We start from the raw sequence: 27,379 nt of genomic DNA, 5'->3' as shown, positions 1-27,379 counted from the left end.
CAGTGACTGACAGGGCAACCTGCACCTTCAGAAAAGGGAAGGTGCTGATTTAGTCTGGATTTTTTGTTGTTGCTTATAGCAGAAATCCTGAAATTGGGTAATATATTAAAAAATATATATTTCTTACAATTATAGAGGCTGATAAATCCAAGGAAAAGGGGCCAAGTCTGGTGAGGGTTTTCTTGCTGGTGGGGACTCTCTGTGGAGTCCCAAGGTGGCCCAGGCCGTCACATGGTGAGGGCACAAAGCATGCTAATGTATTTACTCAGGGTTCTCTTCCTCTTCTTATAAAACCACCAGTCCCATGCCCACAATAACTCATTAATGGATTAACCCATTCATCTCTTAAAGGCCCCACCTCTCTATACTGTCATATTGGGGATTAAATTTCAACATGAAATGTAATGAGTTTTGGAGGAGACAAAAATATTACAATCATAGTGCTAACGTTTCCCGTGGCATATACACACCAGGCAGGTTACATGTGTCATTTCTGTGGAGCCTCATAAAATCCTTAGATCCCCCACTTTACAGAGGAAGAAACTAAGGCTTGAATAACGCAGCCTGGCGCTGTGGCCCACGCCTGTAATCCCAGCACTTTGGGAGGCCGAGGTGGGCGGATCACTTGAGTCCAGGAGTTCAAGACCAGCCTATGCAATATGGCAAAATCCCATCTCTACAGAAAATGTTTAAAAATACAAAAATTAGCTGAGCATGGTGGTGCACGCCTGTAGTCCCAGCTACTACTCAGGGGGCTGAGGCAGGAGGATCACTTGACCTGGGAGGCAGAGGCTGCAGTGAGCCATGATTGAGCCACTGCACTCCAGCCTGGGCCACAGAGCAAGACCCTATCTAAAAAACGAACAAACAAAAAAATTCACCTGCTCTTAAATGATGAAGGCTGGATGAGATGTCTAACTCACATGCTTTCCACTCAGCCATGCTCCTCCCCTATAATGTGGCTTGAGGGCCACAGAGCATTTGTTGAGTAAATGGATGGTGCTCACAGGGTTGGCAGCTCTAGGCTTTAAGAAACTTCACGCCCTCCTGCACCTGAGATGGGGCTGGGGTTCAGCTTCGCTTTTGGACCACTCAGGGAAACAGAAGGCACAAGCTGCACACCCTGAGTCCTGCCTCTGACCACCACGTGGCCTTAGGCCCCTTCACTCTGGGCCACTAGCTTTGCATCCGCAGAATGGGCATCATAACAGAATCTTGCTCTCACAGGGCTGCCATAATAAGGAAGGCCCAGCCAGCAGTGGGTCCTCCCCGGACTAGGGTGACCATTGCTGCATTCCAGAAGAGCAAGAATGCCCTGAGCACAAAGCCATCTTCCTCACTGATGCATTCTGAGGGCTGGATGGTCCCAGGCACAGAGCAGGAACCCACAGTTTGTAGAACGAATAAACAAATGAACACAAGAGGTGGCCGGGCTCAGGCCAGGACCTAGGCTCTGTGTCTTTAGACAAGCTTCTCACAGGAATGGTTCTTCGCAAGGGTGGCCACAGAGCAGGACCCTCCCACCAGGATCCTGAGGGCAGCGTAACTTCCCCTCCAGTTGGGATCCTCTGGCCTCTCCCCTAGGTGCCTCTCCAAACTGCAGGGGAAGGTCAAGTTCATTCCTCCAAGGCCTCTGTCCACTGGCCATTCATCAGCAGACTAGGGGTATGCAGTGATGCTGAACACAAAACCATGAGGGTGAGAGGGACAGACAGGAAGGAGGAGGTGAGCAAGATGCCAAGGAGGGCGCAGGGTCCAGCAGCCACTGAAGTTTCCTAGGCCACCAGCTCCCTTGGTGATTCTGTTCTGCTCCTCGGTTGTAAAAACACCGAGCTTTTCTGTAGCAGGAAATAGCTCTGCTGTTTCTATTCCTGAAGATGAAAGGTGGCTTCTGAAATGAAAAGTTGACTTTCCTGCAGAGTGCTAAGGCACGGCACAGGCACAGATATGACCTGACGTTTAGGTATTTCTCCTTGGAACCTGGTAATGCCACCAAGGGTCCTTTCTCAGGATGACGTGGACACTGAGAAGCCAAGAGCAGCTTCCCCCTGAAAAGCATCACTACAAATAATTTCCTTAAAATCCTGGGAGCTTTTTCTGTTTTCACATGAAATTTTGCTTTGGAGTTTTGCTGGATACTATGGGAATCTAAAAGGTTTAAAAGAAAACAAGAGGCTGGTCACGGTGGCTCACGCCTATAATCCCAACACTTTGGGAGGCCGAGGCAGGTGGATCACTTAAGGTCAGGAGTTTGAGACCAGCCTGGCCAACATGGTGAAACCTTGACCCTACTAAAAATACAAAAATTAGCTGGGCGTGGTGGCACACACCTGTAGTCTCAGCTATTCAGGAGGCTGAGGCGGGAGAATCGCTTGAACCCAGGAGGCGGAGGTCGTGGTGAGCCGAGACTACACCACTGCACTCCTGGGCAACAGAGAAAGACTCCTGTCTCTCAAAAAGAAAAAGAAAAAGAAAAGAAAACAAGAGACCAGAGAGATCCAACAACGGAAGAGGCAGGAGAGATAGGAGGCCTATTGTCTATTTCCTCTATGTTCACAAACTTGTTGGCAGAAAGATATTTTCAATAGCTTCTTGCTATTTTTAATTTTTGGGAAATGTTTGTGGTATTGGTATCTCTTGTAAAGAGCAGGAAAATAGCAGGAACAGCCAGCACTCTCTCACAAGGCCACTAGCACAAGAATATTCATGGAAACAGTGCCTTTAATCGTGAAAGGTCAAATGTCCATAATCTAGAGGAGAAATTAATACTTTATGGTGTATTAGTAAAATGGAATACAATATAACACAGTAAAAATGAATAAAGTAAATCTACACATCTCAGTAGGGATGAATTAATTAACATAACATTGGGGAGTAAAGCAAGTTCAAAACATTAACTACGGTGCAAATGCATCCCTGTGAATTGGGAAATGAACACACTGGGAACACACGCTGGAAAAGGAAGGCAGCATGGACTGCAGAGAAGGCAAATTCATGATGCTGGTTTTCTCTGGGGAAAGACGGGGCATGGAGAGGGTGGGACTTGGGCTCAAGAGTGAATTGTAGGAACTGCAGCTTTGTAACCCCTGAATGCTTAAAAGAAAACCTAGTCAGTCAGGCTTGGGGGCTCACACCTGTAATCTCAGCACTTTAGGAGGCTGAGGTGGGAGGATTGTTTGAACCCAGGAGTTCGCGGCTGCAGTGAACTATGACAGCACCACTGCCCTCCAGCCTGGATGACAGAGTAAGACCCTGACTCAAAAAAACCAAAATCAAACCAAACAAAAAAACTCTAAAGTAAATATGACTCCGTGTTGAGAGAGAGACAGAATGAAATATCAGTAAATAATCATTTATGTGAACAAACGATTCCCATTAAGGAACAGTATTACATCCTACAGGCTTTGTTTTTAATCCTGAAGCCTTCTACCTGTAATAGGAACTGATCTGTTGTTTGAAAAAAAAAAAAAAAAATTCTGGCTAGAAATAGACCTTTCTGCAGAGCTTGGGCAGAGCAGAGCTACAGGGCATCAGCAGCCACAGCCTGCAGGCCTGGATTTCTGACTTTTGGCAAGGGTTGCCATGGAGGTGATGCCATCCTCCTAGAATCTCACCCTCTCAATCCCCAGGGAAGGCTGCCTCCCTGCATCTCGGATGTCTTTGCTCATTGCAAATAGTGTCACAGTTGAGTTCCCAGAGAGGCGTCCCCGAGAGCTCCCACCTCCCTCTGCACAGCACAGCGGCAGCCTGGGGCCAGGACAGCGGCATCGCACACAGGCCCCTGAGGTGTCCAGTTCCAGGCCACGGGCAGAGCTGGCTTGGCTAAAGTAATACACGTGTCCAAGTTCATTCAACAGGCTCCAGAATCTGCTCTCCGCCAGGCACTGAGGGCAGTGGGAGAGCTGGTTATAGGACTTGGGGACCCCAGTGAAAAATGAAAACTCCAGCCAGACCTAATGTTTAAAAAGTAGAAGAGTGCTATATAAAGCCTTCTTCTCTCTGCTATAGTCTCTCTCCTGACTTTTCACGGTGTTTATGTTTGCTATTTAACTTCATCTGAAATAAAGAAAACTTAGAATTCTAAATCATTAGCACAGTTTTTCCTGTGAATCTTTACGTTGCGCAGTGCTGGTTTTAGATGCAAACATAAGGCACTTAACTCGCATGCAGAATCACCAAAGTTCTACAATTTGCATTTTATAGCACCTTCTGCATGTAGAATGCCTCAAGCCAGACAGAAGAGACAAATGGAAGCTGAATTCTAGAAGGTTGGAAAGAGAAGAGGGCACCCCAGCTCCTGGGCATGGTGAACTCGAAGGGAGTCTATCCTCATGGCCAGGTCACCCAGCCGCCCTCTGACTCAGGTTCCATGGCTGCTGGGCACCCCCCTGGCAGCCCGGTGGGCTCTGAGGAAGTCAAACTGGCATTCCCCTTCTCACAGCCGTCACCCCAACCCCTAGCACACAGGCAACCCCCAAAACTCAGAGTCTGGATGGCTATAGTGTTGCCTGTCCCTGTCCCCAGATGTCGCAGAGCGTACACACCTAACTCGACCCTCTGGCACCTGCACCCAGCCTTCTTGGCTCAACAGGACCCAGTTGCTGCCCAGGCAGAGGCAGGCAGGGTTTCCAGGCTAGGAGGGGAGGCTGGGCAGGACCTGGTACTAAGGAGAAGAGGATGGAGCCACCAAGAAATGTCCTAGGGAGGCAGGAAGGCAGTTGGTGACCAGTGCATGACCAACACCCCATTGGACTTGACCTCTAAAGCACAGGCTCAAAGATAAAAGTATTAAGAATCATGAGATGGTGACAGCAGAGCATTAAGCCAAGTGCAGGACCTTCCTAAGCCTGAGGCCCTGGGACTGCACAGGTCACAGGCCCATGAAGCCACCCTGACTAAGGAACGGGGAGAAGGAAGGGGTTCCAGCCCCCCAGCACCTTGGTCTAACAGAGCAGGTGATAATGTGACCCAACCATTGTAAAACAGTGGGAAGAGGGTCTTAGGGGAAGTGAGTGTGAGCACTACAGTCGAGCAAGCACTAGATCTGGATGGGGCAGCAAAGGCTTTCTAGAGAGAGGCTCTTGAGTCTTAAAGGATGAGGATGAATAGGAATCAGCCAGAGGGAGGCTGGGACAAGCATTTCAGACGTGGGAACAGAATGTGCAAAGACAGGAAGTTCAGGTGGACACCATCATGAGCCAGATTGCAGGTGGGGATCATTTTGAAGACGAGCTTGACCAGCACTGGCTGCCTTGTGGCTGCATGAAGGACTCTGCAGCTTTCTCTGCAGCCTGTGCAGGGATCAATTAGCAATGTCTGTTGTAGGAACAGGAGCAGGAAGTGGTAGCGAGAGCGCTTCCTGAGAATGAATCTGGGGCCAGAGCAGGGACCTGGGGAACAGCAGGGTGTGAGAATGGAGGTGGCAGGTTCAGGACCATGATGGACAGTGAGTACCAGCTGTCCCACAGCGTTCTGATGTTGTTTCTTTCTTTTTTTTTTTTTTTTTGAGATACAATCTCTCTCTGTTGTTCAAGCTGGAGTGCAGTGGTGGGATCTCAGCTCACTGCAATCTCTGCCTCCCAGGTTCAAGCAATTCTCCTGCTTCAGCCTCCCGGGTAGCTGGGATTACAGACTTGCACCACCACGCCTGGCTAGTTTGTTTGTATTTTCAGTAGAGACAGGGTTTTACCATGTTGGCCAGGTTGGTCTCAAACGCCTGACGTTATGATCCGCCCTCCTTGGTCTCCCAAAGTGCTGGGATTACAGGCGTGAGCCACCACGCCTGGCCAAAAGTATACTCTTAATGAAAAATATTCTTTCTGGCTTTTTCATTTTTTTCTCCTACCTTACTGAAAAGTAAGTTGGCTGAGCCCAGTGGTTCACGCCTATAATCCTAGCACTTCAGGAAGCCGAGGTGGGTGGATCACCTGAGCTCAGGAGTTCGAGACCAGCCTGGCCAACATGGTGAAACCCCGTCTCTACTAAAAATACAAAAATCAGACCTGGCGCGGTGGCTCACGCCTGTAATCCCAGCACTTTGGGAGGCCAAGGTGGGCGGATCACAAGGTCAGGAGTTCAAGACCAGCCTGGCCAACATGGTGAAAACCCATCTCTACTGAAAATACAAAAAAAAAAAAAAAAATTAGCTGGGCGTGGCGGTGTGTGCCTGTAATCCCAGCTACTCAGGAGGCTGAGGCAGGAGAATTGCTTGAACCCGGGAGGTAGAAGTTGCAGTGAGCCGAGATTGTGCCCCAGCCGAGATTGTTCAGCCTGGGGGACAGAACAAGCCTCCATCTCAAAAAAAAAGAAAAAAAAAAGAAAAAAAAAAATCAGCCGGGCATAGTGGCGAATACCTGCAATCCCAGCTACTTGGGAGGCTGAGGCAGGAGAATTGCTTGAACCCAAGAGGCAGAGGTTGCAGTGAGCCAAGATCATGCCATTGCACTCCAGCCTGGGCGACAGAGGGAGACTCCGTCTCAGGGTGTTGGGGGGAAAGAAAGAAAAGTAAGCTTATCAACTATTAGATTAATTTTCTTAAATTTTACTTATAAATAACTCTAGTTTTAATCTCCACCCCTATCCATTTGCCCAGTTCCTATCCCTCCATCAAGCAGCAGAGTTATCACTTTATTTTTCCAGAGACCTTTTTTCAGGGAATACATAAGTCAGTATAAGTTCATTTGTCTCCCCTTTCCTTCTTTTAAAACACAAGCAGCAATACACCATACACTCTACTCTGTGGTTTTCCTTTTTCACTTGGCAACTATGTTGGAGAACTTTCCCTATCAGTAAACACAGAGCTTCTTTATTCTCTTTGCTTGTGTAGAAATCCATTGTATGGACCGGTCATAATTTATGACCACTTCTTGGGGGACGTTTAGTTTTTCCACATAATTGTTTTTACAAAAAAAAAAAAAAATCCTGCCATTAATATGCTTGGAATCTGTTATTTCACAGGTGCGTTAATTGGCTATTGCTGTGATAGTGCTGATTACCATACCACTTCTCATTCACAGGACTGAGGATCAACTGGGGTTTGGTAGACACCGTCTGTGCTCAGCCAAGTAGCTCTCCTCGGAGCTGTAAGACACCCAGGATTGACTCCTAGCTGTATAACAGGTTCCAATTTGTCTCATAAACCTCTCATCCTCTTTGAACCAGTGGCTGCCTGAAGCAAATTATGGCAAATGGCAAGAGTGCAATCAGAACCAAGCCACTCAAGCTTTGAGAACATTATATCCTTTGCTCAGTTTCCTGTTGGGTATTAGTCTTGATTGATACAGAACTCTATATATTAAGCATATCACCCCTTGATTGTAAAATGAGTTGCACATTTTCCCAGTTGGTCATTTGTCTTTTGACTTTGCCAGTGAGATTTTTACTAACTCGAGGTTTTTCATTCCAATGTAGCCAAATGCATCAAGTTTTTCTTTTTAGAGTTTCTGGGGTTTTTGTCATAGTTAGAAAAGTCTTACGTCAAGTCATGCTCCACTAATTTTTATGGGAGTTTTTACATTTGAATCTGTGATGCTCTGTGTATAGCATGAAGCATAGATTTGCTTATTTTCTTTTTATTTTATTTTATTTTATATTATTTTATTTTATTTTATTTTATTTTATTTTATTTTATTTTAGAGACAGTCTTGCTCTATCCCCCAGGTTTGAGTGATCTCAGCTCACTGCAACCTCTGCCTCCCGGGTTCAAACGATTCTCCTGCCTCAGCCTCAGCCTCCTGAATAGCTGGGATTACAGGCACCTGTCACCACGCCCAGCTAATTTTTGTATTTTTAGTAAAGACGGGATTTTGCCATGTTGACCAGGCTGTTCTCGAACTCCTGACCTCAGGGGATCCGCCCATGAACCACCACGCCTGGCCTGTTTCTTTCTTTCTCTCTTTATTTCTTTCTTTGCTTTTTTCTTTCTCTTTCCTTCTTCCTTCCTTCTCTCTCTCTTTCTTTTTTTTGCAAAACAGATACTCAATTTTCCCAGCAACATATATATTTGAAGTACCATCTTTGTCATATTTTAAATTCTGTATGTACTTGGAAATTTTTGGACTTTCTATTCTGTTCCAGTTGGGTGTCTATTCGCATATGAGTTTCACATTGTTTAAAGTACTAAGCATTGCAGTAGGCTTTGATATCTTAGGTCCCCACCTGCTGTTCCCTTTCAAAAATGTCCTGAGTATCTTACTTTCCTTCATCAAACCCCCAGTATGAATTGTATAGTTAGTTACCTTAGCTAGTTTAAAAAATTCCTAATGGCATTTTTATTAGGATTGATTTTAATCTAGGAAATAACTCTGGGAGATTTGGAATTTTCATTATTTTGAGTCTTCTCATCGGAGAACCTGGTAGTTTTTCCATTTGTTCAAGTATTTGTTCATGTTTTCTGTTTGACAGTTTTTCTTCCTTCCCTCCCTTCCTTCCCTCCTTCCTTCCCTTCCTTCCCTCCCTCCCTCCCTCTTTTCTCTCTCTCTCTCTCTCTCTCTCTCTCTCTCTCTCTCTCTCTCCCCCCCCCTTTCTTTCCGACAGAGTCTCGCTCCCTCGCCCAGGCTGGAGTGCAGTGGTGCCATCTCAGCTCACTGCAAGCTCTGCCTCCCGGGTTCACGCCATTCTCCTGCCTCAGCCTCCCAAGTAGCTGGGAGTACAGGCGCCCGCCTCGTCGCCCGGCTAGTTTTTTGTATTTTTAAGTAGAGACGGGGTTTCACCGTATTAGCCAGGATGGTCTCGATCTCCTGACCTCGTGATCCGCCCGTCTCGGCCTCCCAAAGTGCTGGGATTACAGGCTTGAGCCACCGCGCCCAGCCATAGGTGGTGTTTGGTTACACGAGTAAGTTCTTTAGTGGTGATTTGTGAGATTTTGGTGCACCCATCACCTGAGCAGTATACACTGAACCCAGTTTGTAGTCTTTTATCCCTCACCCTCTTCCCACTCTTTCTCCCTTAGTCCCCAAAGTCCACTGTGTCATTCTTATGCCTTTGCACCCTCATAGCTTAGCTCCTACTTATGAGTGAGAACATACGATGTTTCGTTTTCCATTCTTGAGTTACTTCACTTAGGATAATAGTCTCCAATCCCATCCAGGTTGCTGTGAATGCCTTTAATGCATTCCTTTTTATGGCTGAGTAGTATCCCGTCATATAGACATACCAGTTTCTTTATCCACTCATGGATTGATGGGCATTTGGGTTGGTTGCACATTTTTGCAGTTGTGAACTGTGCTGCTATAAACATCTATGCGCAAGTACCTTATTTATAGAATGACTTCCTTTCCTCTGGGTAGATACCCAGTAGTGGGACTGCTGGATCAAATGGTGGTTCTACTTTTAGTTCTTTAAGGAATCTCCACACTGTTTTCCATCGTGGTTGTACTAGTGTACAGAGCTGGAACAAGACAAGGATGCCCACTCTCACCACTTCTATTTAACAGTTTTCTTTCTAGGTCTTTGTATCTGGAGTTTCCCCATGAGCACACTAAGGTTTAATGATTCACTAGAATGACTCGGATAATTCAGAAAAGCTGTTATACACCTGGTTACTGTTTTATTAGAGCTAAAGGATACTGACTAATATCAGACAAGCAGTACAAAACAAGTCTTAATATATTTTAAAAGTTTGGGCCGGGCGTAGTAACTCATGCGTGTAATACCAGCACTCTGGGAGACTGAGCTGGGCGGATCATTTGAGGTCAGGAGTTCGAGACTAGCCTGACCAATATGGTGAAACCCTGTCTCTACTACAAATACAAAAAAACTAGCCAGGTGTGGTGGCACATGGCTGTAGTCCCAGCTACTCGGGAGTCTGAGGCAGGAGAATTGTTTGAACCTGGGAGGTGGAGGTTGCAGTGAGCCAAGATCTCACCACTGCACTCCAGCCTGAGGGATAGAGCAACTCTGTCTAAAAAAAAAAAAAAAAAAAAAAAAGTTTGAAATCAAAGTATATTTTTCTGTTTGAAATGGGATGAAACTAAAAATCAGTAACATAAGGAAACTGAAATTTTCAGAACTATGTGAAAATTTAAACAAGATACTCTTTCTTTTTTTTTTTTTTTAATTGTTTTTTTTGTTTGTTTTTTTTTTTGAGACAGAGTCTCGCTCTGTCGCCCAGGCTGGAGTGCAGTGGCCGGATCTCAGCTCACTGCAAGCTCCGCCTCCCGGGTTTACACCATTCTCCTGCCTCAGCCTCCCGAGTAGCTGGGACTACAGGCGCCCGCCACCTCGCCAGGCTAGTTTTTTGTATTTTTTTTTAGTAGAGACGGGGTTTCACCGTGTTAGCCAGGATGGTCTCGATCTCCTGACCTCGTGATCCGTGCGTCTCGGCCTCCCAAAGTGCTCGGATTACAGGCTTGAGCCACCGCGCCCAGCCTCTTTTTTTTTTTTTTTTTAGATGGAGTTTCACTCTTGTTGCCCAGGCTAGAGTACAATGGCATGATCTCAGCTCACTGCAACCTCTGCCTCCCAAGTTCAAGCAATTCTCCTACCTCAACCCCCTGAGTAGCTGGGATTACAGGCATGTGCCACCACAGCTGGCTAATTTTGTATTTTTAGTAGAGACAGGGTTTCACCATGTTGTTCAGGCTGGTCTCGAACCCATGACCTTGTGATCCGCCTGCCTTGGCCTCCCAAAGTGCTGGGATTACGGATGTGAGCCACTGTGCCCGGCCTAAATGATATACTCTTTTTTTGTTTGGTTTTTGAGATGGAGTCTCGCTCTGTCGCCCGGGCTGGAGTGCAGTGGCACGATTTGGGCCTACTACAAGCTTTGCCTCCCGGGTTCATGCCATTCTCCCACCTCAGCCTCCTGAGTAGCTGGGACTACAGGTGCCCGCCACCATGCCCGGCTAATTTTGTTTTTGTGTTTTTAGTAGAGGCGGGATTTCACCGTGTTAGCCAGGATGGTCTCAATCTCCTGACCTTGTGATCCGCCCGCCTCAGCCTCCCAAGGTGCTGGGATTACAGGTGTGAGCCACCGCACCCGGCCAACAAGATACTCTTAAACAACCAGTGGGTCAAAGAAGAAATCATAAGGGAAGTCAGAAAATACCTTGAGACAAATGAAAACAAAAGCCACACATATCAAGACTTGTGGTGTGCAGTGAAAGCGGTGCTAAGAGGGAAGTGGACAGCTGTGAACGCAGACATGAACAAAGAAGGAGGATCTCAGAATTCAAAAGCGAACTGTATACCTTAAGGAACTAGAAAACAAGGAGACCAAATCCAAAGCTAGCAGAAGATAAGAAATAATAAAGATTAGAGTGAAAACAAATAAAATAGAGAATAGAAAAACAATCGAGAAAATCAACAATATCAAAAGTTGGTTCTTTAAAAGATCAACAAAAGGAACAAAATGTCAGCTAAATGGATAAAGAAAACAAAAAGAAGCCTCAAACGACTAAAATCAGAAAAGAAAGTGAGGACATCACTATTGATTTGACAGAAATGAAAAGGATTATAAGAGATTATAAGATAGTACTATGAACAATTTTACACCAACAAAGTTGATAACTTAGGTGAAGTGGATAAATGTCTAGAAAGACGCCAACTACAAAAACCAACTCAAGAAGAAATAGGAAATCCGAACAGACCTGCAACTAGTAAGGAGATTGTATCAATCCATTCTTGCATTGCCATCAAAAATACCTGGCCAGGCATGGTGGCTCACGCCTGTAATCCGAGCACTTTGGGAAGCCGAGGCGGGTGGATTAATTGAAGCCAGGAGTTTGAGACCAGCCTAGCCAACATGGTGAGACCCCATCTCTACTAAAAATTAGCTGGGTGTGGTGGCACGTGTCTATAATCCCAGCCAGGCAGGAGGCTGGGGCAAGAGAACCACCTGAACCCAAGATGGGGAGGTTGCAGTGAGCCAAGATTGTGCCACTACACTCCAGTCCGGCTATAGAGGAAGACCCTGTCTCAAAAAAAAAAGAAAAAAAGAAAAGAAAAGGAAAAGGAAATACCTGAGACTGGGTAGTTTATGAAGAAAAGAGGTGAAATTGGCTCGCTGTCCTGCAGGCTGTACAAGCATGGTGCCAGCATCTGCTTGGCTTCTGGGGAGGTCTCAGGGAGCTTTGACTCATGGCGGAAGGCAAAGCAGGAGCAGGCCCTTTGCATGAAGAAAGCAAGAACAAGAGGGAGAGAGGGTGGAGGTGCCACACACATTAAACAACCAGATCTCACAAGAACTCACTCATTACGGTGAGGGCAGCACCAAGACATGAGGGGTCCACCCCCGTGACCCAAACACCTCCTATTAGGCCCCACTTCCAACACTGGGGATTACATCTCAATGTGAGATTTGGAGGGGACGTCCAAACCATATCAGAGGTTGAATCAATAATCAAAAACCTCCCAACAGCTAGGCACGGTGACTCATGCCTGTAATCCCAGCTTTTTGGGAAGCTGAGGTGGGCAGATCACTTGAGGTCAGGAGTTTGAGCCCAGCCTGGCCAAAGTGGCAAAACCCCATCTCTACTAAAAATACAAAAATTAGCCAGGCATGGTGGTGTGCGCCTGTGATCCCAGCTACACAGGAGGCTGAGGCAGGAGAATCGCTTGAATCCCTGAAGTAGAGGCTGCAGTGAGCTGAGATGGTGCCACTGCACTCTAGCCTGGGCAACAAAACGAGACTCTGTCTCAAAAACAAACAAAGAAACAAACAAAACAAAAAAAACCTCCCAACAAAGAAAAGTGCAGCAGCAAATAGCTTCACACCAAATAGCTTCACTGGTGAATTCTACCAAACACTGAAAAAAGAATTGCAGCAAGAAAGCCTAGGCTAAATGTCAAGGCCAATCCTTAAACTCTTCAAAAAAACAGAAAAGAAGGGAACACTTCCTAAGTCGTTCTGTCATTCTGTGAGGCCAGTATTACCCTGATGCTAAAGCCGGACAAAAACACCACAAGAAAACTACAGATCAATATCCTTTATGAATATAGATTCAAAAATCCTCAAAAAAGCTAACAAACTAAATTCAGCAGCGTATTTAAAAGAGTACGCACCATGACTGGGTGGGATTTATTCCAGGAATGCGAGAGTAGATGCACACATGAAAACCAAGAATGAAGGAGAAAACCCACACAATCATCTCCATAGATGCAGAAAAAGCATGTAACAAAATTCAACACCTTTTCATAATAAAAACACTCTATAGGCTGGGTGCACTGGCTCACGCCTGTAATGCCAGCACTTTGGGAGGTCAAGGTGGGAGGATCATGAGGTCAGGAGATCAAGACCATCCTGGCCAACATGGTGAAACATCATCTGTACTAAAACAAAAAATAGAAAAAAATTAGCCAGATGTAGTGGTGCACACCTGTAGTCCCAATTACTCAGGAGGCTGAGGCAGGAGAATTGCCTGAACCCAGGAGGCCACTGCACTCCAGCCTGGGTGACAGAGGAGACACTGTCAAAACAAAACAAAACAAAAAAAACCACTCAATAAATTAGGAATAGAGAGGAACTCCTTCAACTGATAAAAAAAATCTGTTAAAACCCACAGCAAACATTATATGGAATGACAAAAGACTAAAAGCTTTTATGCTAAGATGAGAAATAAAACAAGGATGCCCTTTTGCCATTTCTCTTCAACATGATACTGGAAGTTCTGCCCAGAGCAACTAGGCTAGAAAGGGAAATAAAAGACATCTAAATTGGAAAGAAAGAAGTAAAATTATGTCTTTTCATAGATGACATGATCTTTTATACACAGAAAGTCCTAAAGATTCCACAAAGAAATGGTTAGAACTACTGCATGAATTCAGCAAAGTTGCAAGATACAAAATCAGAAGCCAGTCCAGGCCATTCCTTTCTTTGGAAGGTGAAAGGTTTTTTTTGTTTGTTTTTGTTTTGAGACAGTTTCCCTCTTGTTGCTCATGCTGGAGTACTATGGTGTAATCTCAGCTCACTGCAGCCTCCACCTCCCGGGTTCAAGCAATTCTCCTGCCTCAGCCCCCTGAGTAGCTGGGATTACAGGCGTGTGCCACCACTATGCCCAGTTAATTTTTTGTATTTTTAGTAGAGACAGGATTTCGACATGTTGGCCAGATTGGTCTTGAGCTCCTGGCCTCAGGTGATCCGCCCACCTTGGCCTCCCAAAGTGCTGGGGCTACAGGTTTGAGCCACTGCACCCAGCTTGAATGTACAAGTTTGAGCCCCACCAAGCCTACTGAACCAGCCCCCTGAGCCTGCACAGGCCATCTCCGTGATACTTAAGCTGAACTCTCTTACTGCAAGACAATTATATTTGTTTAAGCATCTACATTTAGTATAGAATTTGTATAGCAGAAAGCAATAGTATCAGTGTGAATGTGCCTGAAATGTAGTTGATCCAGGATGGGGTAGGGCTAGATTGAAAGAAATAAGTAATCCATCCTATAAAGCCATTACAGACATTTTCAAATTTCTGTACTAATTTGATTATTCAGTTCCCCCTTGCTCTACTGCTGTTTGTACCTTATGGTAACCTCCTACAGACTCTTTAGCACAGAAATTAGCTGGTGGTTAACTAAATCCAGTTCTTCCAGAAGCCAGTGATTTTCCAGTGATATTACATCCTCAGGAGGCTTTAACTCCATCTCCCAACATCTTTGGTCATCAACATCAGATTATCATATGACTTATTTATGTAGGATAGTTGAATGTTACCAAGCACAGAAATTAGCTGGTGGTTAACTAAATCCAGTTCTTCCAGAAGCCAGTGATTTTCCAGTGATATTACATCCTCAGGAGGCTTTAACTCCATCTCCCAACATCTTTGGTCATCAACATCAGATCATCATATGACTTATTTATGTAGGATAGTTGAATGTTACCAACAATGCCAGTGCTGCATCACACTGCAGTATGGTCATGGCACAATTTAGCTTCATCACAAAATAAATCAGTCATAATTTCAGTGCTATTTGCTTTCCAACAGAATCCGCCCATGTTCACATGCCAGATATTATTATGACCAGGCATCATTACAATTGGCCATGACAGGCCAGGTGCGGTGGCTCACGCCTGTAATCCCAGCACTTTGGGAGGCCAAGGTGGGTGGATCATCAGGTCAGGAGTTTAAAACCAGCCTGGCCAATATGGTAAAACCCCATCTGTACTAAAAACATAAAAATTAGCCAGGCATGGTGGCACACACCTGTAGTCCCAGCTACTCGGGAGGCTTGCAGAAGAATCTCTTGGACCTGGGAGGTGGAGGTTGCAGTAAGCGGAGATTGTGCCACTGCACTCCAGCCTGGGAGATATAGCAAGACTCTGTCTCAAAAAAAAAAAAAAAAATTGGCCACGACTTGGTTATTCCTGGGTTTCAAAGCCAGTCGCCTTGTCTTAGTTCACAGGCTTGTAGTACTGCAAGACTGGCTTCCGTTATATAGCAGGACTCACATCCTCTCTCCTACAGGGATGTGGGTGGTATTCAGACTGGTTCCTTTTCCTGCTGATTATACTACAGGATGTGGGTTATCCAGAGCAGAGTGCATTGGTCCAAGTTGCAAGAGCTCTCAGAGAGCTTCCATAGGTTCGGAGACCCATACGATTCCCACAGGTGGGCCCCTTGAGCCTCAGCAATCAGGACAGAGGGCCACTGCCCCATGGCCACTTTGGCCTCCATCTGTAACAGATAGTCAAGGAACCCTGTTGGATCTAGGGAGAAGCCCTTTCCCAACACTGGGTGCTAGCTTTACCCAACATTACCCAACCCACTTCACCAAAGCCTCATCGTCTTCCCAGGCTGACTCCCACCCCTTGCTCCCTCTAATCTGCTTTTTTTTTTTTTTTTCAATAAATCTTTCCCCCTTGAGTGCTGCTCTTCATCAAAAGCAAATTCATGCTGGGTGCTGTGGCTCACACCTGTAATCCCAGCACTTTGGGAGGCCAAGGCAGGCAGATCATTTGAGGTCAGGAGTTTGAGACCAGCCTGGCCAACATGGTGAAACCCCATCTCTCCTAAATACAAAAATTAGCTGGGCGTGGTGGCAGGTACCTGTAATCCCAGCTGCTGGGGAGGCTGAGGCAGGAAAATCGCTTGAACCTGGGAGGCAGAGGTTACAGAGAGCCAAGATCATCATTGCACTCTAGCCTGGGCAACAAGAGTGAGACTCCCTCTCAAAAAAAAAAAAAAAAAAAGGCAAATTCAGCTCATCCCATGAAGCCTAAGCCTAAGCCTAAGGCCCTTTTCTGTCTGGTGGGCCAGTGTTCAGGCCACCATGCATGCTGTTGCCACTGTGTCCTCGTGGCCGAGTGCAGTTAGGATACATGTTTCATTACCCAAAAGTATTGGGTTTTCCCATACTTGCATTGTATAACTGGTGGTCGCACCTCATTGTCATTTAGTCTGAATATGTCATAGAGGTCTCCATTGTCTTCCTTGTGCATGGAGAGGCTGCTCCCCTGGGGCATTTGGACCCACCAGGTGATGCCTACTGCTTTAGTTCCATCAGAATCCCAGTGGTTTTTCCTGGTTTGTGTAAGAGCTTTCTGTTCATAGAACAGGGTGATTTGTGTCTGTGCACAGCACACTGTGGCATGTTGGGCAGGCCACCATTCTATGTCATCCAAGATAACCAGGGGGACCTTTGTAAGTCTCTGATCACCAGCGTTTATAGTTACACAGGAGTCAGTCAACCAGCAATCATACACCATGCAATGTGATGCCCCAATAGGGAGCAGTTCCCAAAAACTCCTTCCCAGATGATATCCTTTGTCATAGATGTACCCTGAAAAGTCAGAGTTGAAGGATGCTAGAGTTCCACTTGCTCATCGTCATGTGACCACAGTGTCTCTGACAGTGATGTCACTAGGTTTGCAGGCTGCCATTCAATCTTGTCAGATTCCTAAAGCGGGGATGATTTTGACAAACATACAAGTTTACCCTTTCAGGCATCTGGTATAACTGTGCTAAGAGACAGTATCATTCCCTTGCTCTGAACTTACCTCAAGGCACCAATGTATTGTTGGGTTTCTCTCATTGCATAACCCATTTATTCATTCCTTTGTCCTCAGCTACTATTTTTCCTTCTCTCCATTTGTCATTGATTTTCACCCAAACTTCTACACCTTTAGAAGGGACGAAGGGAAGTTAGGTTCATCCACTGTGTAGGTCCAGATGACCAGCAGCAATACTACTCCAGCAAGTGCCTCCCCCAGGGCCATTTCAGTCATGTACGGTAGGGCTGCATAGAGACGAACTGGGAGGCTGCCCTGACCACCAGGAGATACAGCTGCACTCAGTGTCCACCTCTGATTTGCCAGATGCAGTGGAGGCATAGCCATCCCATCAAACCTTCAGGATTTCTGACACAAATGTTGAAAGATACAGCAACTATTTCTCACTTAGGAATCATTCTTGCTTCCAGCAGGTGCAGTGGCTCATGCCTGCAATCCCAGGACTTTGGGAGGCCAAGGCCGGCAGATCACAAGGTCAGGAGTTCGAGACCAGTCTGGCCATCATGGTGAAACCCTGTCTCTACTAAAAATAAAAAGAATTAGCTGGGCGTGGTGGTGTGAGCTTTACCTCCCCCGTAGCAGATGCTTCCAGCACTGGCAGCTGATGGGCCTGATCTCAGGCTCTTTTCATCAGGTGGGAAACAAGAAAGTTGAAGTGCTGTTAGGAAGAACTGCATAGTGATAGCAGCATCCTTCCCGGCCATCTTCCCCAGATCACCCCAAGAGTGGAGGGATCTATCTAGTGGGAACCCTCCTTGACCCCCACATGTTAAGTGTGAGCACACATGCATGGAGGTGTGTAAGCCTTCATGCTTTTGTCTCTCCCCATGTAAGAAAACAAATATTTCCATTGCCCATTTCAATTCTCTCACAAACTGCTCTAAGGATAATGTGCAGCATGATATACCCATTTGATGGGAAGTCTCCCTGCCCTGTGTGGGTTGTAAAGTGTGTTCCTTGGTCCGAAGGTATGTAACTTAGTGACACACATTGATACAGTGTCTTCTGCTCAGTACTTTTATAGTATCTTGAGCATTTGCATCTGCCACTGGGTAGGTAAAGCTCAGTCCGGAGTGTCTATTCCTGCCAGAACCCATTTTAAACTCCCTCCAGGGCTACCAGCAGGGGTCCCATACAGTCCACCTGCCAGCTGCATGTGGGGTCTTCTGCTGGGGAATCTGCCCCTTAGCCACTTGCGGTCTCCATCTTCTTGTTGTCAAGACAGTTCTTGTTGGCATTTGTGTCTCTGAGGGTGCAGGAGGGACATGTTTCTGAGCAGCCCATCCCTGCACTGTCGCCCACTCCTTTGTTGAACCCAGGTGGCCACCTCAAGTTTGTTCATCAGGATATCCACCTACCGGATCTGACCACAGATCCTGGGAGGGATTCTTCAGGTGGGCATTGACATGACCTACTTTAATGTGCCCCTCAGATTCCTGCAGTGCTGTGCTCCACGTGGGCATCCCTTTCATAGCCCAGTTTGCCATTACCCTCTGCCTGGTCACTTGGCCAGGCCATTGGCCATGGCCCACGAGTCAGTAAAAACCCAAACATGGGCTCTTATGATTGTTCCATTCTTTCATCGCAGCAAGAAACGCAGCATGCAGTTCATCTCGCTGGGCTGATTTGTTCTTGCCTTTTTCAGAATGAGTTTTCCCATTATTGCTCACAATGCAGTGGCCTTCAGATCTGGATGTTGTCCACCCACCTTGAAACTGACAACCACAAACCAAATAGCTCTTTGTTGTCCATTGAGAACTCTTCATGGAGCACCATCCGTGATGCCATAGACCTGGCAGGTCCTCAGCTGGTTCCGAAACCAGCCCCAGGGGAAAAGTCCTCCTTGTATTCCCTCAGTATCATGCTCCTGTAGAAACCATTTCCGTTTTATTATGGAACTCTTCTAAGCACTGCCTTCTTTATTGAAGTGTATCTCTGCCATCCCCCAAGACAACATGTGTATTTCAGGCTTTAAGATTAGAGTATGTCCTTCAGTCTTAGGGGCAGTTTCAATTAATGCCCAATCGCAAGCTACTACCTACCAGGTCTGGGGATTTCCTGGTCCAAAATCCCAGTGGTCACCACTGGGTGGCACTCATGCACAATGCTATTGCACAGAGAACATAGTACCAGGATTCCAGCCTCCAACAGGTCATTAAAGTGAAAACCTCTTTGCTCACCAAGTGTTTTATACTTTTTCAAACTAACAACCTGTTTGGGCTCAGGCCCATGGTTTCCCCTTTAGTGTGTCCAATTAATATTGGCCAAAGGGCAAACGTCTGTGCCATCTGCTTCACAAGAGTAGATACAGACATGTTCCCCAGTCAGACATAATATCCATCCTGTAAACACATTCAGGTAAAGGAGGTGCAACCACTTTACATGAACTCCATTCAAATATTCCTATTTTCTTCCATATTTTCACCTTAATTCCATCAACCCATCAACCATTGAGATCATGAGAGTAGGGCCTTAATGATGACATGGAGGCTCACACCTGTAATCTCAGCACTTTGGGAGACAGAGGTGGGTGGATCACTTGAGGCCGGGAGTTTGAGACCAGCCTGGCCAACATGGCAAAATCCCGTCTTTACTAAAAATACAGGCTGGGTGCAGTGGCTCAAGCCTGTAATCCCAGCACTTTGGGAGGCCAAGGTGGGCGGACCACAAGGTCAGGAGATAGAAACCATCCTGGCTAATACAGTGAAACCCCGTCTCTACTAAAAATACAAAAAAATTAGTTGGGCGTGGTGGCAGGCGCCTGTAGTCCCAGCTTCTCAGGAGGCTGAGGCAGGAGAATGGCGTGAACCCGGGAGGCGGAGCTTGCAGTGAGCCGAGATCGCGCCACTGCACTCCAGCCCGGGAGACAGAGCAAGACTCCATCTCAAAAAACAAAAAACAAACAATAACAACAACACAAATTAGCCAGGTGTGGTGGTACACACCTGTAATTCCAGCTACTTGGGAGGCTGAGGCACAAGAATTGCTTGAAGCCAGGAGGCCTAGGTTGCGGTGAGCGGAGATCACGCCACTGTACTCCAGCCTGGGAGACAGAGCGAGACTCTGTCTCACTAAATAAATAAATAATGATTTTTTTTAAACGATGGGATTAGTGTCCTTATAAGAAGAGCGACACACCTGAGAGCTAGCATGCAGGTGCCCGAGCTCTCTCTCAACCCCTTGTGAGGGCACAGTGAGAAAGCTGCCACTACAAGCCAAGCAGAGAACCTTAACCAGAACCTGACCTTGCTGGCACCTTGATCTTGAACTTCCATCCTCCAGAACTGCAAGGGAGTAAATTTCTTTTGTTTAAGCACAGCATGTGGCATTTTGCTATAGCATCCTCAACTGATGACACAAGTTTACACCATCTGACCTAGGTTTGGGCTGACCCCAGAAGACCAAATTCCACTGGCTGGGACTGAGAAGGGAAGAAAGCAAAGTCCAGTATGAAACCTAAATTCAAAGATGATTTAACTCTTAACAGTATACTTCATTACTTCATGGGAAAAACGTAAACTGCTAAAGTTGTCTTACATCTGAATTTTGGGAGATGGAATGACAGGTAGTGAAGGTGAGGGATCCTCCCGTCTCTACTTAAAACATTAAGGCCAGCCGGGCGCGGTGGCTCAAGCCTGTAATCCCAGCACTTTGGGAGGCTGAGGTGGGCGGATCACGAGGTCAGGAGATCGAGACCATCCTGGCTAACACGGTGAAACCCTGTCTCTACTAAAAAATAAAAAACTAGCCGGGCGAGGTGGCGGGCGCCTGTAGTCCCAGCTACTTGGGAGGCTGAGGCAGGAGAATTGTGTAAACCCAGGAGGCGGAGCTTGCAGTGAGCTGAGATCTGGCCACTGCACTCCAGCCTGGGTGACAGAGCGAGACTCCATCTCAAAAAAAAAAAAAAAAAAAAAAAAATTAAGGCCATTCAGTGGTGCTGAAAAGACTAGGCAAGCTCTCAACTTAGACACTGTCTTTCTCATAAGTTCTGCTAAAATTTCCTATTAATATATTCAGTGTCTGAAATGAATTTTGTGTTAGCCCACATGGTACGTTTTCATTGTTTTCAGTATTCAGCAAGTGGCCCACTTGACAGCTCCTTTCCAACTAGAAGCTTCACTTTCTTTCTACTTTCCAAAATCTAGACAGGAAAGTTAACTCACAAAATATAAAAATGATTTTAAAATCTTGTCATTGGAAGAGAGAGAGAGAGAGCACTATCTACCATCCTAAAATGGTACAAAGACTGCTCCTTTTAGTTTTTCTTTGTAAATGTCTGTGGTCTTCAAAAATAGATCTTATTTCAGCTACACATATTAAAACCCACACAAAAACGTTACATTTTATTTTAGCTTAAAAGCGAGCATACTGTATGGAGTTTTAAAATAATACAGCATGAAGTCTTACTTTTCCCCCACCATGATCCACTTCAAAGCCATCTGTAATGTGTCAGCCACTTCTGTGAGGTCAGCCATATGTGCATTACATGAAACATGTTTATGGAAATATTAAAAATTAGAAATCATTTAAAAGTGTGCATCTCAGGAAGCAGGTGCACACTCTTACAGAAAGTATTTGTAATTCTTTTTTTTTTTTTTTTTCTTGAGACAGAGTCTCGCTCTGTCTCCAGGCTGGAGTGCAGTGGCACGATTTCAGCTTATTGCAAACTCCACCTCCCGGGTTCAAGCGATTCTGCTGCCTCAGCCTCCCCAGTAGCTGGGACTACAGGCATGTGCCACCACACTGGCTAATTTTTATATTTTTAGTAGAGACGGGGTTTCACCATGTTGGCCAGGATGGTCTTGATCTCTTGACCTCGTGATCTGCCCGTCTTGGCCTCACAAAATTCTGGGATTACAGGCGTGAGCCACCATGCCTGGCCTGTAATTCTTTTTTAAACATTAGGTGTTGAAAATGGGACATATTAATCTGTAGAAAGACAACTGTACAACCTATGAATACTCACAATTTATTTCCTATACTAAGGTACATCAAATCCTAATTAGATACCCCCTTCTTGCTGTTTTTAAGCACTTAAACAAAAAGGTTAAATCTGCCAGGTTTTTTAAACTGTAAATAATTTTTAAACTGTGCTCAGAGTTAGATCTCTACAGACTTTAAAAAAAAAAGTATATATAAAAATTTGTATATATATATATACCGAGTCTCACTCTGTCACCCAGGCTGGAGCTCAGTGGCATAGTCTCATCTCACTGCAACCACCGCCTCCCGGGTTCAAGTGATTCTCCTGCCTCAGCCTTCCAAGTAGCTGGGATAACAGGCATGCGCCACCACACCCAGCTAATTTTAGTATTTTTGATAGAGACGGGGTTTCACCATGTTAGCCAGGCCAGTCTCGAACACCTGACCTCAGGTGATCTGCCCGCCTCGGCCTCCCAAAGTGCTAGGATTACAGGTGTGAGCCACCATGCCCAGCCCTCTATAGACACTTTTAAAATAGAAACAGAAAACACTTTTTAAAAAAAGATATAAAAATTAAAGTTAACATGAAAATTAAGCATTTAAAGAATGGTTTAAGCTTTCAATATGGAATAACAGGGACCAGATTTGCCTTCCAGCCTGTAACAAATAAACAAAAACAGATGAAGCCTATGAAACAATTCTTTTCCGACACTGGTCCTTGGAGGGTGGTGAACAGTGTCCTGGGAGGGGAGAGACCTGCAACTGCCCTCAGCTCATGGCCTGGAGACAGCATCCAGGATGCATGTCCAGGAAGAGACTCTAGGGGGAGCTGGAGGTCTGCTGGCATTGAGAACAGGGAGTTGGGAGCCTGGGGAGGCTAAGGAGAGTTTCCCAGGGCAGGGTACCTAAAAGAAGAAAGCTGTACAGATGGAGAAAGCTCTGAACGATTCCAGAGGGTCCCTTATTGAGGCCTCAGCTGAGTGCTAAGCAGTGTACTTAGTGGGAGGGAGATCACCTGAGGCTGGGGAAAGAGCCACCAGAAAGAAGCAGAGAGGCTGCGCGCAGTGGCTTACGCCAGTAATTCCAGCACTTTGGGATGCCAAGGTGGGCGGATCACCTGAGGTCAGGAGTTCAAGACCAACCTGGCCAACATGGCAAAACCCAGTCTCTGCTAAAAATAAAAAAAAGTAGCCAGGTGTGGCGGTGGGCGCCTGTAATCCCAGCTACTTGGGAAGCTGAGGTGGGAAGATGTCTTGAGCTTGGGAGGTACAGGTTGCAGTGAGCCGAGATCATACCACTGCACTCCAGCCTGGGTGAGAGAGTGAGACTCTGTCTCAAAAAAAATAAAAAAAGAAAAGAAGAAGCAGCAGCAGCAGCAGCAGCAGCAGCAGCAGCAGCAGCAGCAGCAGCAGCAGCAGCAGCAGCGAGAACAAACGCAGGGATCCATAGGACAGGAATAGTTCCTGCTGCTCCCACCAGCCAGAGAAGAAAACCTCTTACTTCATGGACATCAGATAGGGTACTCGGAAATGGTGAAATTAGTCCCTGAATAAAGGTTTCTCTAGTCTCACATGACATAGCTGAAGAGCATAACAGTTGGGAAGATCAAGCTGTTTCCAAGTAACGTAACTGCATCCTTGAACACTATTCAATAATATTCATAGGAATTCAAAAGGAGCCAGCACTAGCAAGGTAAAATCCACAATGTTTGGTATGCAAAGGAATAGGAAACTAAGACTCATAATGAGAAGAAACATCTATTAATATAAATAGACCCAGAAATGACACAGATATTGGAATTAGCAGATAAAGACATTGAAATAATGATCATAACTATTTTCCATATGTTCCACAAAAATCAAACACGTTAGCAGGAATATAGGAAATTTTAAAAAGACCCACATCAAACTATTTGAGGTGAAAACACAGTATCTGAGTTGAAAAATACACTGGATAGGATTAACAGAAGATTAGACAATGTAGAAGAAAAGACTGGTGAATTTGAAGAAATAGTAATAGAAACTGTCTAAAATGAAACACTAAAAAGACTTAAGAAAATTAATGGAGCACAGTGAGTCATTGGACAAATTCAGTCATACTAATACACATGTAGTTAGAGTTCCTGCAAGAGAGAATAGAGAAAGGGAACATTATTGGAGAAATAGCCCCAAATTTTCCAAACCTGATCTAAAAAACTCTAAACCAGTGGTTCTCAACCGGGGGTTATTTTCCCCATGAGAACATTTGGCAATGTCCAGAGTCATTTTTGGTTGTCACAACTGGGGAATACCACCTGCCTTTCATAGGTAGAGACCAGGAATGCTAGTAAACTTCCTATAGTGCACAGGACAGCCTCCCCCAGGCCCCATAGGACTGAGGTTGAGAAACTCTGCTTTAAACCCAGAGATCCAAAAAGCTCAATCAGTTTCAAGTGCAACATAAAACAGAAGAAAACAGCACCAAACACATCATAATCAAATTGCTGCTTAAAACCTGTGATAAAGAGAAAAATCTTAAGAGCAGCCAGAGGAGGCCAGGCGCAATGGCTCACGCCTGTAATCCCAGCACTTTGAGAGGCTGAGGCAGGCAGATCACAAGGTCAGGAGATCAAGACCATCCTGGTCTAACAAGGTAACACGGTGAAATCCCGTCTCTACTAAAAATACAAAAAATTAGCCAGGCATGGTGGCGGGTGCCAGAAATTTTTTTTAAAAGTCCGTCAGGCAGAAGAAAATGATATCAGATTGAAATCTGCAAGGAGAAATAGAAAAATCCACAATAATAATTAGAGATTCCAACATTGCTCTCTCAACAATTAAAAGAATGAATAGATAGAAAAAAATCACCAAGGACATAGAAGACTTGAATAATATTATCAATCAACTTGATCTAATTAATATTAATTAAATACTCCACCCAACAACAGTAGGAATGCTTTTTTTTTTTTTTCTTTGAGACGGAGTCTTGCAGTGTCACCCAGGCTGGAGTGCAGTGGCACGATCTTGGCTCACTGCAAGCTCTGCCTCCTGGGTTCACACCATTCTCGTGCTTTAGCCTCCCGAGTAGCTGGGACTACAGGCACTCGCCACCACATCCAGCTAATTTTTTGTATTTTTAGTAGAGACGGGGTTTCACCGTGTTAGCCAGGATGGTCTCGATCTCCTGACCTCATGATCTGCCCACCTTGGCCTTCCAAAGTGCTGGGATTACAGGCATAAGCCACTGTGCCTGGCCCTCCCCCCCTTTTTTTTTTCTTTTCTTGAGACAGAATTATGCTCTTGTTGCCCAGGCTGGACTGGAGTGCAATGGAGTGATCTCAGCTTACTACAACCTCTGCTTCCTGGGTTCAAGTGATTCTCCTGCTTCAGCCTCCCAAGTAACTGGGACTACAAGTGTGTACCACCACACCTGGCTACTTTTTTGTACTTTTTAGTAGATACAGGGTTTCATGTTGGCCGGGCCGGTCTTGAACTCGTGACCTCAAATGATCTGCCAGCCTCAGCCTCCCGAAGTGCTGAGATTACAGACATGAGCCACCACACCAGGCCAGAATGCATTATTTTTAAGTGATCATGGAACATTTACCAAGATAGACCATATCCTGAGCCATAAAACAAGTCTTAATAAATTTAAAATAATTTAATTCACACAAAATGTATTTTCTAATCACCATGGAATTACATAAAAGTAAATTAGAAAGCCCCCTGGCTTTCCATCCCAGGCTTGCTATTATAGTTTGTGCTTGTTAAATGGTCATAGGCCGGGCACTATGGCTCACGCCTGTAATCCCAACATTTTAAGAGGCTGAGGCAGGAGGATCACTTGAGGTTTGGAGTTCAAAACCAGCCTGACCAACATGGTGAAACCCTGTCTCTACTAAAAATACAAAAAAAAAAAAAAAAAAAAAAAAAATTAGCCAGGTGTGGTTGCATGCTCGCATAGTCCCAGCTACTCAGGAGCTGAGGCAGGAGAATTGCTCGAGCCTGGGAGGTAGAGGTCGCAGTGAGCCGGGGTCGTGCCACTGTACTCCAGCCTGGGAGTGTGAGGGACATCAGATGATGGAGATCTCATTCACCATGATCACTTCCTGGCCCTTCCCAAGTTTCTGTTTTCTTACACATTGTTACATTTCTTGCCTGCTATATAAATTCCTGGTTTTAGTCAGGAAGATGGACTTGAGACTGAGCACCCATCTACTCGGCCGCAGCACCCAATTAAAGCCTTTTTCCTTGGCACTGCTTGTTGTCTCGGTGGTTGGCTTCCTGTGTGGTGAGTAACAGGACCTAGACTGAACCCCTGCTGTTTCTGTAACAATAGCAATTGTCCTAAGTCATAAGTACCATTTGGTTATCAAAGCATTACTGTCAGCAGAGCCCTGCCCACAATGTACCAAGATCCCTTAGGGTGGAAGACAGGGCCACATGATGGACAGCAGAGTATGGAAAATCTGTCCCAGTGATGACCATTAGAGAGTTTCTGCACAAGACCCCTTAGACCTAGGCAGCCGTCACCAGAAGCAGAGAGGGATATAGAGCTGGAGAGATGATATGCCCTGAGGTAGCATAGTGAAGGTGTATTTCTGGCCTTGCCAACTAAAAACAAACTGCTTCTGGTGGTCTTTGTGAGCAGTTATTGAGGGGAAAAAAAATTGACAGATCAATAGCTGCCTACCAAGTATCGGGGGTTGTGTTAATTTGCTCAAGCAACAACAACACATCGGAACAACAGCTGCAATTAGAGTTGACAACCAGTTGAACTTAAGATAATCCACTGTCATTCTCCAAGCCCCATCTGTCTTCTACACTGGCCAAAAAAGTGATGAGAATGGGGGATGATAGCAGAATCACCACCCCTGCATCTTTCAAGTCCTTGGTGGTGGCATTAATCTTTGCCATCCCTCCAGGGATACAGTACTACTATTGGCTTACTATTTTCCTAGTTGGAGATAATTCTAGTGGCTTCCACCTGGCCTGTCCCGCCATAGTGGCCCTCACTCCACAGGTCAGGGAATCAATACGGGAATTCTGCCAGTTGCTGTGCATGTCTATTCCAATGTTATGCATTCTAGAACTGGAGAAATAACCACAGGATGAGTTCAGTGGCCCACTGGACCCACTAGGAGAAGCACCTGAGCTAATACTCCATTGATCACCTAACCGCCATAAAACTCTGCTCAGGCTAATGGATGACAGTGACATTTTAGTTCTCCTGGAATTCATGTCACTTCAGAGCTAGTGCCCAGCAACCCCCAAAAAGTCTGATTATTTCCCTTCCCATAATGCAGTCACCCGGATGAAAGGTTATGGGTCCCTTTAGGGAAGGCTGGAAGAAAGATAAACCATTTTAAATTTTTGACAACGTAGCCGAGTCCTTCTTCAAGGTGACCTGGATTCTCCTTCATTCAAAGGGTTCAGAGTCTGTAAACTGGCTCAAGTCTGGGCATTAGTTGAGGCACCATGACTCTCTGCTCTGGTAATTCAAGTTAGACTTCCGTTTACGTGACCTAGAACTCTT

The 27,379-nt window shown here is 45.6% G+C and overlaps 1 long non-coding RNA gene across 1 annotated transcript; it reads left to right on the top strand.

The window, feature by feature from the left end:
- The first annotated feature begins 5,354 nt into the window (after nucleotides 1-5,354).
- On the top strand, nucleotides 5,355-17,412 carry LOC115893864. Its single transcript, XR_004053887.1, has 3 exons — nucleotides 5,355-5,446; nucleotides 7,017-7,119; nucleotides 17,353-17,412. It is a non-coding gene; the product is annotated as an uncharacterized LOC115893864 (long non-coding RNA).
- Nucleotides 17,413-27,379: the final 9,967 nt, after the last annotated feature.

This window comes from Rhinopithecus roxellana, chromosome 16 (genome assembly GCF_007565055.1).
Source record: "Rhinopithecus roxellana isolate Shanxi Qingling chromosome 16, ASM756505v1, whole genome shotgun sequence".
NCBI lineage: Eukaryota > Metazoa > Chordata > Mammalia > Primates > Cercopithecidae > Rhinopithecus > Rhinopithecus roxellana.
The sequence above is the reverse complement of the archived record's forward strand: the minus strand, read 5'-3'. Positions and strand labels throughout refer to the sequence as shown.